Genomic DNA, 17,571 nt, shown 5'->3' with positions numbered 1-17,571 from the left:
AATCAATCATCTGCTGCTACTTCAATTAGACATTTAAATTTTTATCACTAACTTAACAGCATTAGGGAAGACAGTATTTCATCCAATAGTATTCTGAGATGACAATAGGGTCAGTCATCAGTGCAGCTTCTGAGAGGAACTGGAGAAAACACAAGGAACTTTGGATTTGGGAGTCCAGGGTATAAAAGCACAAGACATCCTGGTTCCCCTAGGGTTGATAAGATGGAGAACTGAATAGTTTGCTGTAGAAGCTGAAGGAAAGAGAAGATCTCAAACCCACTGTCTGCCATGGAAGCTGATGCACACCCAAGCCAGAGCTCTCTGCTGGGCACTGTATGCTCCTCTATGTGTTCTTCATCAACTTCACTGCTTCCTGGTGGTGGGCAGAATCTTTGTGCTAGAACAATTTTTAGTAGCTTTGCAAATAATTTTAAAACTGGTAAATTGAATATCTCTGCAGATAATTCCTGAACTAGATAGGTAGGATTTAGGAAGGGGCAATATTATAGATAAAACATTAGTGCTCTCAGTTCCTAATAACATTTTCAGTCTAAGAAGAGCAAGAGATTTGTGGATGCCAGGAGGGATGTCCTTACTTCCCCTAAACATCTTTTTTCATAGAATTTTTAATCTAAATTATTTTGGCTTTCTTACTTTAAAATATATCTAAAGTATGAGATTGTTATATGTAAAAGTTTTTCATTTTTTTTCTTTTTTGTGAACATAAATTTACTAATTCAATACATATGCTAATCATACAAATTAGAGATTACTCATAGTACCACAAACTAGAACTAATCAATATTGACTTTTTACTTAATAGAATCCTTTGTTCCTTCCTTTCTTTTTGCTTCTCTCTTGTTTAAATAATGCAAAATATCATTATATTATACATATTCTTGTGATTTGATTTTTCATTAAATTATTTATTTATTCCAATTTGTTATAAATGATGGCAGAATGCAATTCATTTCACATTATATATATGGAGCACAATTTTTCAAGTCACTTGATTGTACACAAAGTATTTTCACACCTTTCGTGTCTTCATTCATGTACTTAGGGCAATGATATCTAACTCATTCCACCATCATTCCTACCCTCCTGCCCCCTCCCTCCCTTTGCCTTATCTAAAGTTCCTCCATTCCTCCCACGCTCCCCCAACATTGACATTCTGAGTCAGTATCCTCATATCAAAGAAAACATTCGGCCTTTGGTTTTTTGGGATTGGCTTGCTTCACTTAGCCTTATATTCTTCAGTTCCACCCATTTACCTGCAAATGCCATGATTTTATTATCTTTTAATGCTGAGTAGGGTTCCATTGTGTATACATATGAAAGTTTTCCTATCCATTCATCTACTGAAGGGCATCTGGGTTGGTTCCACAATTTAGCTATTGTGAATTGTGCTGCTATAAACATTGATATGGCTGTGTCCCTGTAGTATGCTGTTTTTAAGTCCTTTGTGTATAAACCTATAAATGGGATAGCTGGGTCAAATGGTGGTTTCATTCCAGGTTTTTCAAGGAATCTCCATACTGCTCTCCAGAGTGGCTGTACCAATTTTCAGTCCCACCAGCAATGTATGAGTGTGCCTTTTCCCCCACATCCTCGCCAACACTTATTGTTGTTTGTGTTCTTGATAGCTGCCATTCTGACTGGAGTGAGATGAAATCTTAGAGTAGTTTTGATTTGCACTTGTCTAATTGCTAGAGAGTTGAACATTTTTTTTCATATGTTTGTTGATTGATTGTGTATCCTCTTCTGAGAAGTGTCTTTTCAGTTCTTTGGCCCATTTATTGATTGGGTTATTTACTTATTTATTATTTTGTTGTTAATGTTTTTGAGTGCTTTATATATCCTAGAGATTAGTGCTCTATCTGATATGCGTGTGATAAAGATTTGCTCCCATTCTGTAGGCTCTCTCTTCACCTCACTGATTGTTTCTTTTGCTAAGAAGCAGCTTTTTAGTTTGAATCCATTCCATTTATTGATTCTTAGTTTTAATTCTTGTGTTATAGGAGTCTTATTAAGGAAGTTGGGGCCTAATTTGACATGATGGAGATTTGGGCATACTTTTTCTTCCATTAGGTGCAAGTTCTCTGATTTAATTCCTAGGTCCTTGATCCACTTTGAGTTGATTTTTGTGCGTGGTGAAGATCAAGGTTTAATTTCATTTTGTTACATGTGGATTTCCAGTTTTCCCAGCATCATTTGTTGAAGGGGCTATCATTTTTCCAATGTACATTTTTGGTGCCTTTGTCCAGTATAAGATAACTGTAGTTATGTGGGTTAGTGTCTGTGTCCTCTATTTTGTACCATTCGTCTATAGGTCTATTTTGGTGCCAATACCATGCAGTTTTTGTTACTATTGCTCAGTAGTATCGTTTAAGGTCTGGAATAGTAATGCCACCAGCTTCACTCTTCTTGCTAAGGATTGCTTTGGCTATTCTGAATCTCTTATTTTTCAAGATGAATTTCATGATTGCCTTTTCTATTTCTATGAGGAATGCTATTGGGATTTGATTGGTATTGCATTGAATCTGGATAGTGCTTTTGTTAGTATGGTCATTTTAACAATATTAATTCTACCTATCCAAGAATGAGGGAGATTTTTCCATCTTCTAAGGTCTTCTTTAATTTCTTTCTTTAGCGTGCTTTAGTTTTCATTGTACAGGTCCTTCATCTCTTTTATTAAGTTTACTCCCAAGTGGTTTTTGAGGCTATTGTAAATGAGGTAGTTTTCCTAGTTTCTCTTTCAGCGGATTTGTCACTGATGTACAGAAATGCCTTTTATTTATGGGTGTTATTTTATATCCAGCTACTTTGCTGAATTCTTTTATTAGTTCTAGGAAATTTTTGTTGAAATATTTTGGGTCTTCTAGTTATAGAATCATATCAACTGCAAATAGTGATAATTTAAGTTCTTTTCCTATCTGTATCCCTTTAATTTCTTTCATCTGTCTAATTCCTCTGGCTATAGTTTTAAGAACTATGCTAAATAGATGTGGTGAAAGAGGGCATTTCTGTCTTGTTCCAGTTTTGGGGGGGAATGTTTTCAATTTTTCTCCATTTAGAATGATGTTGTTCTGGGCCTTAGCATAGATAGCCTTTACAATATTGAGGTATGTTCCTGATATCCCTAGTTTTTCTAGTATTTTGAACATGAAGGGATACTGTCTTTTATCAAATGCTTTCTCTGCATCTATTGAGATGATAATATGATTTTTATCTTTGAGTCTATTGATGTGATGAATTAGATTTATTGATTTTTTGTATGTTGAACCAAACTTGCATCTCTGGGATGAATCCCACTTGATCATGGTGCACAATCTTTTTTGATATGTTTTTGTATTTGATTTGCCAGAATTTTATTGAGGATTTTTGCATTTAGGTTCATTAGAGATATTGATCTGAAATTTTCTTTCCTTGATGTGCCTTCATCTGGTTTTGAAATCAGGATGATATTTGCTTCTTAGAATGTGTTTGGAAGTGTTCCCTCTTTTTTTTCTATTTCATGAAATAGTTTGAGAAATATCGGTGTTAGTTCTTCTTTGAAGGTCATGTAGAACTCAGATGTGTATCCATCCGGTCTTGGGCTTTTCTTGGTTGGTCGGCTTCTGATGGCATCCTCTATTTCCTTGCTTGAAATCGATCTGTTTAAAATGTGTATATCATCCTGATTTAGTTTGGGCATATTGTATGCCTCTAGAAATTTGCCAATGTCTTTGATATTTTCTGTTTTATTGGAGTACAAATTTTCAAAATAATTTCTAATTATTTTCTGTATTTCTGTAGTGTCCATTTTAATATTTTCATTTTTATCATGGATGCTAGTAATTTGAGTTTTCTCTTTCCCTCTCTTTGTTAGCATGGCCAATGGTTTATCAATTTTATTTATTTTTTTGAAGAACCAACTTTTGTTCTGTCAAATTTTCAATTGTTTCTTTTGTTTCAATTTCATTGATTTCAACTCTGATTTTAATTATTTTCTGTCTTCTACTGCTTTTGGGGTTTATTTGTTCTTTTTTTCCTAGGTCTTTGAGATGTAATGTTAGGTCATTTATTTGTTGAATTTTTCTTCTTTGAAGGAATGAACTCCATGAAATAAACTTTCCTCTTAGAACTGCCTTCATAGTGTCCCAGAGATTTCAATATGTTGTATTCATGTTCTCATTTATCTCTAGGAATTTTAAAATCTCCTCCTTGATATCTTTTGCAGCCCATTGTCCATTCAATAGCATATTATTTAGTCTGCAGGTGTTGTAGTATATTTTATTTTGATTTTATCATTGATTTCTAATTTCATTCCATTGTGGTATCATAGAATACAGGGTAGTATCTCTAGTTTTGGATTTACTAAGATTTGTTTTGTGGAATAATCTATGGTCTATTTTAGAGAAGAATCCATGTGCTGCTAAGAAGAAAATGTATTCTCTCATTGATGGATGATATATTCTATATGTATCAGTTAAGTCTAAGTTATTGATTGTATTATTGAGTTCTATAGTTTCTTTGTTTAGTTTTTGTTTGGAAGATTATCCAGTGGTGAAAGAGGTGTGTTAAAGTCACCCAGAATTATTGTGTTGTGGTCTATTTGACTCTTGAACTTGAGAAAAGTTTGTTTGATGAACATAGATGCTCCATTTTGGGGGGCATATATGTTTATAATTGTTATGTCTTGTTGATGTATGGTTCCCTTAAGCAGTACGAAATGTCCATCTTTAACCCTTTTAATTAACATTGTCTTGAAGTCTGCACCATTTGATATGAGGATGGAAACCCCTGCTTGTTTACGTAGACCATGTGAATGGTATATTTTATCCCAAGCTCTCACCTTGAGTCTGGGGGCATCTTTTCCTATGAGATGAGTCTCTTGAAGGCAACATATTGTTGGGTATGTTTTTTAAATCCAATCTATCAGACTATGTTTTTTGATTGGTGAGTTTAGGCCATTAATATTTAGGATTATTATTGAGTCATGATTTGTATTACCAGACATTTTTGTTTATTTTTGGTATTTAGCTTGAGTTGGTTTCTCCTTTGGTTTGCTTTTCCTTTATTATATTTCTTCCCTTTGCAGATTTTCATTGTTGTTTTTCATTTCCTCCTCATGGACTATTTTTCCAAGAATGTTCTGTAGTGCAGGCTTTCTTGCTGTAAATTCTTTTAACTTCTGTTTATCATTGAAGGTTTTTATTTCATTGATAAATTTGAAGTTTAATTTTGCTGGATATAAGATTCTTGTTTGGCATCTATTATCTTTATTTTTAAAGAGAGAGAAAGAGAGAGAGAGAGAGAGAGAGAGAGAGAATTTTTTTTAATATTTATTTTTTAGTTTTCAGTGGACACAACATCTTTGTTTGTATGTGGTGCTGAGGACCGAACCTGGGCCGCACGCATGCCAGGCGAGCGCGCTACTGCTTGAGCCACATCCCCAGCCCATCTATTATCTTTTAGAGCTTGGTATATGTTGTTCCAGGATCTTATGGCTTTGAGAGTCCGGGTTGAAAAATCTGCTGAGATCTGAATTGGTCTTCCCTTATAGGAAATCTGATTTTTCTCTCTTTCATCTTTAAAATTCTATCCTTATTCTGTATGCTAAGCATTTTCATTATAATGTGTCTTTGTATAGATCTGTTGTAATTTTGTACATTTGGTGTCCTATAGGCCTCTTGTATTTGATTTTCCAATTCATTCCTCATGCTTGGGAAATTTTCTGATATTATTTCATTGAAGAGATTGAGCATTCCTTTGGTTTGAATCTCTGAACCTTCCTCTGTACCAATAAATCTTAAATTTGGTATTTTGGTGGTATCCCATAATCTTAGATGTTCTGTTCATGGTTCTTAACATCTTCACAGTGAGGTCAACTTTATTTTCAAGATTGTATATTTTGTCTTCATTGTCTCATGTCCTGTCTTCCAAGTGATCTAGTCTGTTGGTGATGCTATATATTGAGTTTTTTAATTGGCTTATTGTTTCTTTCATTTCAAGAATTTCTGTTTTTTTTTTTAGTATCTCTCTCTCTTTCTTGAAATAATCTCTTGCAATCTGTATTTGCTCTCTTATTTTTTTGTTGGTGTGATTGATGGACACCTGTATTTGTTCTCTTATCTCTTTGTTGGAGTGATGGATTGTTGCCTGTATCTACTCACTTATGTCATTCTTTAATTTTCAATTCATTTTAGTTGTGTATATTCTGAACTCCTTTTCTGACATTTCACCTGCTGCACTATCTATGGATTCTACTGTTGTAGTATCCTGGTTTGTTTGGGGCACTTTCCTCCCTTGTTTTTTTTTATGATGTTTATGTGTCTTCCTCTCTTGCAGTGTAGATCCAAGGTATTACAGCTTCTGTCTTATTGTCTTATAGTATTCCTATAGGTTATTAATACCTCACTTTTAAGGGAGAGATCAATATTACAGCACTCAATGTATCTAATGTGTAGCCCTATATCAGTTAGATTCTATTTTTACATTTACAGTTTTGTCACTGTAATCAGAAATGATTAGTTCAGTTATCTTCTACCATATAGTCAATAGGTTTGCGTAATGGTTTACAGTTTCAAATGGTAGAAGAGGGAACTGGGTGTGTGTGGCTGAAATGTTTATGAGGTAGGATGTGAGCATATGGAGGTATTAGATTATATGACGAGTGAGAGGGTAATCATAAGAATTTGGCTGTTAGTAGGAGAAACAAGAGAGAGACAACCCCATGCAAGACTCCCTGTTACCTCAGCAACAGGATAACTGTTAGCACCCCTGGTAGAGAAACCTCTGGTACAGTCAGGCCAACAGGGACCTTGGTGACATCTTACCAGGTCCTTATTGTTGTCCCTTGATAGAAGTGGAAATATCCCAGTTTCACGGCTGTGGCAGCCTCAAGCCTATATGTACCCTGATGTTGGACTGTGGAGCCATGCTTTGGTGAATAAGGAATCCCAGCATGGGCACAGGGTGGCTTATTGCATAGGTGCGAGGTAACTGTCCACACAGGTGCAGGCTCCGGGTCTCCAGGCTGTGGTGTGGTGGGGCAGGACGGCGGGCCGTGATTTGATTTTTTAATTACATTAAATATGTACAGTATTCCTCAAGATCATTGTATTGGCTACATAGTATTTCCCTTATAATTTACATCATTTATCTTCATAGTTATAAGAAACTCTGAGATGAATATCCTTAGACATACATTCCTGTTGACATGTTCACTTGTTTTCTCAGAATAAACTCCTGCGTATGAATGAAACCGATGAACAAAACATGTTTTGAGACATTTGATTGACACTGCCAAGTTGTCAGATGTGTATGGGAAAGGGGACAAAGGGAAGGCTCCTAAAATCTTGCCAGGTAATTACCACACAGGTCTGCCTTTCTCTGGAGGCTGGACCTTGCTCTGAGGTGACATTGCATTACAAGGGCTCTTTAGGGATATACCTGAGGCCCTAGAGGAGAAAAGTAAGCAGCCCAAAGTCAGCTTACACTTGCTTTACTATGTTTTTATCTCTCCCTTAATCTTTCCTTCTCTTCTGCTCCATATGCTGAACTGTCCAGTTCTGGCTCTGCAGCTTCAGGGCACTGGGATGCCAGATTCCTTTACATCTCCCAGTTGGAGTCTTACTTTTATTTGCGATTTAACTAAAAAAGAGCCCATCTCAAAATTCCCATGTGGGAACCACTGCCATCTGCTGTCTACATTGCTGTGAAAATTTAAATTCTCATCACAGTCTATCTGGCATCCTAGAAAAGTGCCTTCCTTAGGTAGGGGCTATGCTGGACTGAGCTCACCTGCTTAATTAGGAGAATTAAGCACTTGGGAGAAGGATTAAGAGATTCCATTTAGAATGATGAGGTACAGCCAGAGAAACTGTGAGGCATTCAGAGAGAAAAGGGCTATAGAAAGATTTCCTTGAGAAGATAAATCACAAAAATAGAAGGTAGCAGCAGAATACAGAATTTAGGGGAAACCCAATTATTTGGGGAACACATAGAGACCTCTGAGACATTTTAGGGATGCCTGGAAGCTATATGAGATTCTTCTGAGTCTCACAACAGCCGTGAGGCTTGGAGAATGAGAAGAGCCTACCAGCTAGCACTAGGGCAGATCCATGCAGCCCCCAGACTCCTGCTCCCAAGACCTGCTCTATGTTTTACCTTGGGCCCCTTCAGGTGGAATCAACTACCAGCTCCACCAGTCTCCCCTGCATAAAGCTACCTAAAATAGTTTTTAAAAAGTCAATAAAATGTCCTTTGAAACGTGAGCTGTGGGTTAGGTTACACTTACAGATTATTGTCTTATCTGTGCTTGTTCCTCATTATGATTTGGTCAGATAAGGAGGATGATTACTTCCCTTGTGCAACTGAAGAGACCAATAGCAGATTAGGGACTCCAGGTCCCAGTTTTGAGGTAGCTAACCAGTGACACAGCCAAGGCTGGAGCCTGAGGATTTATCTGTCTGCCTCTATATTGGGGGACTCTGGGGAGAATGCCGAGACCCAGCAAAGAGAATTATTTGTCCAGCAAGCAGCCTCTGCAATTCACTCCTCACAAATCCAATGTAATCTTCTTTAAAAGTCAATGGCACTGAGGACACAAAGCAGGTCTTTTTTAAAAAGACATTAGAAACATTTAATTTTTTTCTGTTTAATTGGGAAATAATAGTTGTACACATTGATGGGGTATAATGTGATGATATGATATTTGTATACATTATGGAATGATTAAATCAAGCTAATTAACCTATCCATCACCTTACATATTTATTTTTTTCTTTGTGGTGGTGAGAACATTTAAAATCTCTTAACATTTTCTTTCTTTCTTTCTTTTTATATATAACAGTGGAATGCACTGCAATTCTTCTTATATATATAGAGAGAGAGCTCAATTTTTCATATCTCTGGTTGTATACATAGCATACTCACACAAATTCATGTCTTCATACATGTACTTTGGATAATAATGATCATCACATTCAACAATTTTGAAATATGCATTATTGTTAACTATAGTCACCATGAGATACAAAATATATCAAAAATGTTTTCCTCCTGTCTAACTGAAAAACCGTACTTCTGGACCAGCATCTTCCCTTTTCCCACCCCTCCCTGTAACCACAATTCTCCACACCTGTAAGATTTTAGATCTCACGTCATTATGCCTTTAAACCATATTCTGTTTTTAGTTCTTTTTTTTTTTTTCTTTTCTGTTTTTTGGATAGTTTGCTGTGAATCCAGTGTGGAATCTTTGGACCAAGGGATTACTTATTGTTAGGGATCACCTACCTAATGCTCATGAGCCATTGTCCCAGTAACACAAAGGCCCTGTAACTGTGGCTTCGTGCCTTTCCTCAGCTCCCTCTCTTTATGATTCTGGGGTCTCTCATGAAGTTGCAAACTGCCCACCAAAGACTTCATCTGCCTTCCTGATTTCTGTCTTCAGAGGAGCTTTAGATCTCTCTCCAGCACTTCTCCTTCAGCCACCAGGGGTCACTATAATCCACACAGAATTCTGGAGATTGGCACCCGCATCAGACATCTCCTGTAAAATTTGAGATATCCTCTTTGCAGATGTAATTGGTAATTCCCATGCAGGTGGTGGGGGTAGAGGGACAGGGGCACTAGGGATGTCAAGTTAGATGAGCTCCGTTAAGCAGGCTGGGAACATTCTCACAGTCTCAGGTTACTGAGCAAAATTTCCCTTGACACTGGCTGCGTGGATCCTATCAGGTCATATACATGTGGTAACAAGTCTTGCCACCCAAAGGCTCATTTTCTCCAGTGCTACTTACATTTTTCCTTATGGTTTAATTGCTTGTTTTCTAGGAGTTAACATTAATAACACAATTGTTGTCTTCCCAATCTGTTCCTCAAAAATGGTGATAGGGATGATGGCATTTCTTGGAGGAGTTCTTAAAAGCTGTTAATATGTTGTTGAGACAACTTTGGGCTACTAGGACAAGGGAAGAAGCTTTAATCTGTGGGTTTGAACCTCATTTCATCTACCTTGCTGTTGTTTACACTTAGATAATTTCTTCTACCTCTCTAAAACTCAAAGTAATGGGTTGATAGTGACCTTCCCAAATTCTTATCCATCTGGAACCTGAGATGGTAAACTTATTGAGAAATAAGGTATTTGTAGATATAATTAATTAGGTTAAATGAGGTTGTACTGAATCAGGGAGGGCCCTAAATCTAATGACTGATGTCTTCATAAAAGAAGAGACACAGAGAAGCAGATACATGAAGAACACCATGAAAGATGGGGGCAGAGATTGAACTGATATGTCTATGAGGAGTGTCATAGATTGCTGGAGGAACATCCAGGATTGATGGAGGCACCATAGCTAGGAAGAGGGAAAACAAGATTCTTCTCAAGAACCTTTGGAGGGAGCATCACCTTGCTAATGTTATTATTTTAGACTTGTGGCCTCCAGAACTATAACAGAATAAAGTTCTGTTGTTATAAGCCACTCAGTTTGTGGTAACTTGTTATAGCAGCAGAGGAAACTAATACACTCAATTTCCTCAGAATCAAAATAAAGATAATATCACTTCAGATGTTGCTGGAGAGTGAATAATATAATATTTTATTAATGGTTTAGATAGCTGTTTCACTTCTGTGACTAAAAGATCTGACCAGAACAGTTTTAGGAGGAAAAGGTTTATTTAGGGGCTCATGGTTTAAGAGGTCTTAGTCCATAGAACTCCAGCTCCATTCTTCTGGGCTCTGGGTGAGGTTGAACATCATGGCGGGAGAGTATGGCAGTGGGAAGCAGCTCACATCATGATCAGAAAGCAGAGAGAGGGGGCTGGGGTTGTGGCTCAGTGGTAAAGCACTTGCCTAGCATGTGTGAGGCATGGGGTTCGATTCTCAGCACCAAATATAAACAAATAAAATAAAGGTCCATTGACAACTAAAAAACAATTTAAAAAAAGAAAGAAAGAAAGCAGAGAGAGGTCTCCACTTGCCAGATACAAATATATACCTCAAAGCCCCGCCCCAATTCTCACCACCTCCAGCCACACCCTACTACTTCAATTACCATTTAGTTAATCTGAATCAAGGGATTAATTCACTTACTGGGTTAAGACTCTATAACCCAATCATTTCTCCTCTGAACCTTCTTGCATTGTCTCACACAAGAGCTTTTGGAGGACACCTCACATTGAAACCATAACAATTAATGACCGTGCTGTCACATCTCATAGCTAAACCATAGCTGCTAGATGGTTATAGGGTTCAGCTTTTTTTTGCTAGACAAATAGTAACCACTTAAAAATGGTAGCAGTAATTACTTGGGCTTGCTTTTGAGGATCCTCATGGCAATCTCCTCCTGCTTCTTGATAATTCCCTCCCACTTTATCTCAGGAATTCTTCTCTGGGACTCTCACTCTTCACCCATAGACCAAATCCTGCAGGCCACACTTTCCATAGCAGGTGGCCCTATTGGGCATTTCTCAGTGCTCTGCTGCCCTGAGGAGTGCGGCCTCCAGTCATTATCTCTGTCACATTCTTCACATCCCCAGGACTTCCTTCTACTGACTCTGCTTTCTCATCTGCCTTCCCAGGGGCGACAACTTATTTGCTTCAAGTGTGACCTGTGGAAATCTTGTCTGCATTATAAAATCTTGTTGTTGGAGGTCCTGGGAGCAGTGCCCTGTGCCATGCACCCTGCACAAGTAGCTGATATTCTATCACAGAGCCCGCTCAGAGCAGCTGCAGGGCTGAAGCTGCTCTGAGAAATTTGGCTGGATTTCATTCCTGCTGAGTCCTGTCATCCACATCTGAAACCAATCACAGCATCTCAGCCACAGCTTAATCCCCCCCCCCACAGATTCCCATGCTGTCCCCTCAAAGCCAATTCCAATCATTACTCACAGTCCCAGTCCTCTGCCCCCAGCTCCCATCTCTGTCATCTGGTGGCAGGTGAGTACATAATGTTATCCATTTCTCATAAGCACAGCAACAGCAGACATAGGGTAGAGGTAATTTCAGTCCAGCCTTCTGATATGGTCACCAAGGTTATTACTGAGATAGTCATTGAGAACTGAATTAATCAGTTCACCAATATTTATTCATGTGCCAGGCAGAGTGCTATGTGCTGGGATTTTTTAAATGAATGTAAATTAATCCCATTGCTTCACTGTTGAGACTAACAAGTGGATCTCAACTGCTTCCATTTCTAAGATTTTAAAGCCACAATACTAGGAACTCTGTGGATTACAAAATAATTATACTACTAGTCATCTCTCTATCTGAAATAATTCTCAGCTTTAGGCTCACTGGAATGAGTCTTGCTGTCTCCAAGAGAGTATATTGATGTCATTTTATTTTCGGTGGTTTTTTTAACCTTATGTATACATTTTTTGATGCTTGTATCAAGAGGTGGAGCCCAAGGGCCAGGCATGGTGGTACATGCCTATAATCCCTGTGACTTAGGAAGTTGAGGCAGGAGGGTCACAAGTTCAAGGACAGTCTCAGCAATTTAGCAAGGCCTAAACAACTTAGTGAGACCCAGTCAAAAAAAAAAAAAAAAAGCATGGTGATCTAGGGATGTAGCTCAGTGGTTAAAGCCCCTGCTGGGTCCAATCCCTGCACAAAAAAAAAAAGTGGTATCTTCTCTATGTCTGTAATCTCAGACTGCAGTAACAAAATGCCAGAGACTAGGTGGCTTAAATAACAGAAATTTATTTTCTCCCAGTTCTGGATCCTAGAAGTTAGAGATCAGGATGCCAGCATGGGCAGGTTCTGGTGAAAGCTCTCTTCCTGGCTTGCAGACAGAGCCTTCTTGCTGTGTCCTCATATGAGGGAAAGAGAGGGAACAAACTTTCTTTTTATAAAGGCACTAATCTCACAATGAGGACCTTGCTCTCATGATCTCATCTAAACCTAAGAACATAAGTCCCAAAGGCTTGATTTTCAAATACCATCATGATGGGCATTAGGGCTCCACTATGTGAATTTTGAAGAGATATAATGTAATGCATAACACCATGAGCTTGGGCCTTTATGACTGCCTTGATAACAATGTGGTAATGTTGCATGACTTTCAAGACTGGTTTAGGAAAGGTGCCACAGCATTTGACGGTTTTTCTGAGACACTTTTAGAACCCAGCAGCCATTGTTCAAGGAAGTCCAGGTCACATGGAAAGTCTTCAGGTAGATGCTATCTAACAATCCCAACAAAAGAGCCAGCTGACAGCCAGAATCATCCATCAAACGTGTGTGTGTGTGTGTGTGTGTGTGTAGAAGTCTTAGAAAAGACTCCAGTCCTAACCACCTAAGAAAAAAACATTGACTGGGTCCAGTGAAACTTCAGAACTATAAGTAATTATTATAATAATAAATGGCTATTGTGGTTTACACCATGCAATTGTAGATAACCAAATAGCAATGTTCATTGGCTATTTTAGATTATTGCTTTCATAAGATATCCTGACTTTAGCAAGCATGATCCCAGTACCCCTGAACACCAGGCCAACATTAAAACAAAGGGCCACAGTTTGCTGTGATATCACTGCATGTACATTTAGCCTCAGTTATAGTCAGATATCAAAGCCTTTAGACTAGAGCAGTGGCTAGTTGTATATTAGAACTGCCTGGGAAATATTTAAGAATTCCTGTGTCTAGGCTATGACCTGTTAAATCAGTCTTTGTGAGTGTGGTCCAAGGGATTAATATTTTCAAAGATTCCCTAGGTGGTCTTAATGTGCATGTGAGCTTTGAGAGTGATGGACAGGGTGAGGAACAAGTCCAGCTTGATGTAGAAGTGCCATCCTTGTCTACAACCATACCACCCTGAACATACCTAATCACATCTCGGAAGCTAAATAGGATTGGGCATGGTTTATATTTAGATGGGAGAAGTGACAGCCTTCCTCATTACTGGGCATAATGAGGACAGCCTTCCTGTACCCTAGAGGAACACAGGGAAAAAAGAAAAAAATGAGCACAGATAAATATACTCTTTCCTATTTCACTTTCAGTGAAATATTTTCTTCCTGACCCAGATTTTTATTTTACCCAATGCCATTCTCTCTTCTCTCTTATTATCAGGGCTCAGAGTTCAATTTCATTCATGATCACTATAGGTACCTTAGTTATCTCTTGCTGCATAACAAATTAACCCTAATTTCAGCTGATTAAAGCTATAAAGATGTATTATTTTATCCCATTTTGTGGGTCAGGGATTCAGAAATGGCTTAATTGAGTGGTTCTGACTTGGAGTCTTTCATGAAGTTGCAGCCAATCTACCAGAGAAGAGTGTTCCCTTGACAATTTGTGTCAAAGCATGTGATATTGAGAGAGGAAAGAGCTGTAATGACCTTTTATAACCTGTCCTCACAAATAATTTTTGCAATGTCCAGCTGGTTACACAGGTCAGGTCCAACAACTCAGGGTGGAAGGAGACTCCACAATTCAACTCTACATGAATTTCAGGTGGTGGGAATCCCTAGAATTTCCTGGAGATTGACCTTCACCCTAGCCTCAATAACCTCTTCCTTCTTCATACACCTTAAGATCCACTCTGCAGCAGTAGTTCCTAAACTTAGATGATCTACAGAATGAACTGGAAAGCTTCTAAAAGATGCCATCTGAGAGGTTTTGATGCAATCAAGCCTAGAAATCTGTAGTTTAAAGTCTCCCAAAGCAAATCTAGTTATTGCAATGGAAACCTATGGTTTACACAATTTTGGTACTTAGTTTCTTACCTAGATTAGGGATCCTGTTTATATTTTGCTCCCATGCGCCAGGCTACATGACCAGGACCCTGAAGTCCAAGAGAGGTGTCGAATGCTAGTTCAGGAACTGCTCTCCTGTACTTTGCTCTTCTTCAGGGTCCTCTTATCTATATTTCCTTCTTAATCCAACTTGACCAGTTGCCCAGTTGGCCACTTACTTGGGTTCAGACATTTAACAGCATCTCATCCCTATAAAAGAGATTTTCTCTTTTGAAGGCTGAAAAAAATTGTTGAGGAAGCCCTATTTTGGAATGACCTTATACAACCATATCCAGCCTATAACCATGTGTGGCCTTCAACCCATGGGGATGTGGGGGTGGGGAAGTGGAGAGAATTTTGAGTACTGCTAACTTCTTCCATCTGAGACTAACAGTTTACAGGTGAGCTGGGGATTCTTTAGGTGCCCTTGCTTGTATTTTAGAGTAGTAGTTGAGAGCCCAGGATCTGGGGGGCAGAATTTCTAAGGCTCAGGTCCTACCTCTCCTACTTACCCTCATGTGTTTTAGGGGAAGTTAATACAGTTTTTGTGGCCCTTCATCTTGAGCAAGGCTGCTGTGTGGGACTGATATTCGTTACTGATTATCTTTCATCATCTTGTCTGCTTTGGGATTCATAGTATTCACAGGGTATATAACAGTCCATATAAGAGCTCAGTGAGGTGGTCACAAGTCTCTGACTATTGGGATATCTCTGCGTGTACGGAGGATCAGGATTCAGGATTTGTGAAGGATCAGGGAGCATGACATGCTGATGAATTCCATCAAGAAGTCTAGGTATATGGGAAGAGAAGAGTTTATAAGGATTCCCAGGGTTCTGGCTTAAGAAAATGTGAAAAATGTAGGTGCCATTTGCTGACATGGGGATAATTGAGAGATTAATGAGTTTAGGGGGTTTGGTAAGAGCTTTGGATTTTATTAAATTTAGACACCTATTGTACTTCCATATAGACATTGAGATATTTGAATTCATAATTCAGGGAAGATTTGGAGGCTGGAAATAGACATAATCTTGAGCATGTTATCTCATTAAAGTCACGGGACTGACCAGAAGATTTAAGGTGCAACTACAAGTAGAATAAAGATTAGGACTGAGAACCAAGCTCTGCAGCTCTGTTTAGAAGGTAAGAAGCCAATAAAGGGCTTCCACAAAGAAGCTGTCACTAAGGGAGGAAGCAGCATGAGAACCAGCAGGAGCTGAAGCAAAACATTTTTTAAAAGTAATGGTTTGGATCTTGAATCCCCCCTAAAGTCCCTGTGTTAAAGGCTTGATTTCCAGGGGGGCACAACTGGGAAGTGATAGAGCCTTTAAGAGGTGGGTCCTAGCGAGAAATCTTCAGTTCATAGCCTTGAAGGGAATGTAGTATCCTGGCCTTTTTCTCTCCTTTCTATTTCTCAGCCATGAGAGGAGCAGCTTTGCTGTGCCTCATGGTCCCACCATGATGTGCTGCCTTGCCATAGGCTCAAAGCTATGAGCCCAACCAATCATACCCTGGACCTTCTAAAATTATAAGCCACAATAAACCTTTGATCTTTATAAATAAATTATCTCAGGCATTTTGTTTTAGTGATAAAAATCTGACTAACACATGGGGGAAATATTAGAACATGTGTGTTTATGATAATAATTCAAGAGAGAAGGTTAAATTGGTGATACCAGAGGAAGAAGAAAAACATTATAAGAGAAAAGTCTTCCAGTTGATGAGAGAATAGGCACCAAAGTATAAAGGAGGGACTGCCTGGGGAAGGAGGAAAACAACTCCTTGGAGAGTGCAGGGAGTCAATGGTTCCAGATCCAGATACAGTGGTAGAAGTTTATTGCTTTTATATACACAATAAAGTAGGAAGTGATGTCATTGGAGGATAGTGAGAAAAAGAGGGATTTGGGGAAGTTTGAGCACTGAGAAGTTGTGAAATAAATTTCAGGGTAAGTGAGAGAGCAAAATACTTCTAGAAATGGTATAGGATCACTGGACAATGTAGTGGGACCCTTGGTACTTATGGTTATAAAGGCAGAAGGAGGCTGATCAGCAATAGCAACTTGCCAAAGTTACATACCTGGAAATACAGGTAAGTTTCACTTGTGATCAACTCCTTTCCCTGACAGGATGGCTGTTCTGTGAAGCAATAGTTGAGATGAAATAAAGAATTTGCCTCCATGAGAATATGAGAAGAGAACTACTGCATTGGAAAACCATGACAAGCATTCAAAACAGATCATCTTGTAGTGTATGAGTAAAGGGGAGGGTTTGTCACTGTTTATTGGAACTCAGCTGCAGTGATGATGATATATTAGTCCCCTTTCCATTGCTATAATAAAATATCTGGTGTTGGTTACTTTATAAAGAGAAAATGTGTTTAGCTCACAATTTTGAAGGCTGAGAGTTCAAGATTAGGTAGCCCTACAGGGTTTGGCCTTTGGTAAGGACCCCTTAACTGTGTCACATCACAGCAGGCAGATAGAATCATAGTGGAAGAATATGTGAGAGAGATCACATGTAAAGACTGAAAACCAGAGATTGGGTAGGAACCATGCCCTTTTATAACTTTCCTCTCTTTCAGGAATGAATTGGGGTCCCATGAGAACTATATTGCAAGTATAGTGTCCCCAGTGACCTAATAACCTTGCACTAAGTCTCACCTCTTAAAGGTTCCACCACCTCCCAACATCAATGCTGGGGTGCATGTGCCCTTGAGGACACATTCAAACAACATCCAAATCATAGCAGGTGGTAAGAGAAAAACAGCCAAGCATTGTTCAATGCCAGGCAGCCTCCTTCAGTGCAGACACTGCTCTCAGCTCTAGAAAGACAAGAGTGAACAAAACTAGACA

The sequence above is a fragment of the Marmota monax genome, unplaced genomic scaffold (genome assembly GCF_021218885.2).
Source record: "Marmota monax isolate L192 unplaced genomic scaffold, Marmota_monax_Labrador192_F-V1.1 WCK01_AAM20220418_F8-fsc00219, whole genome shotgun sequence".
Taxonomy (NCBI): domain Eukaryota; kingdom Metazoa; phylum Chordata; class Mammalia; order Rodentia; family Sciuridae; genus Marmota; species Marmota monax.
This window is presented reverse-complemented; position numbering follows the sequence as displayed.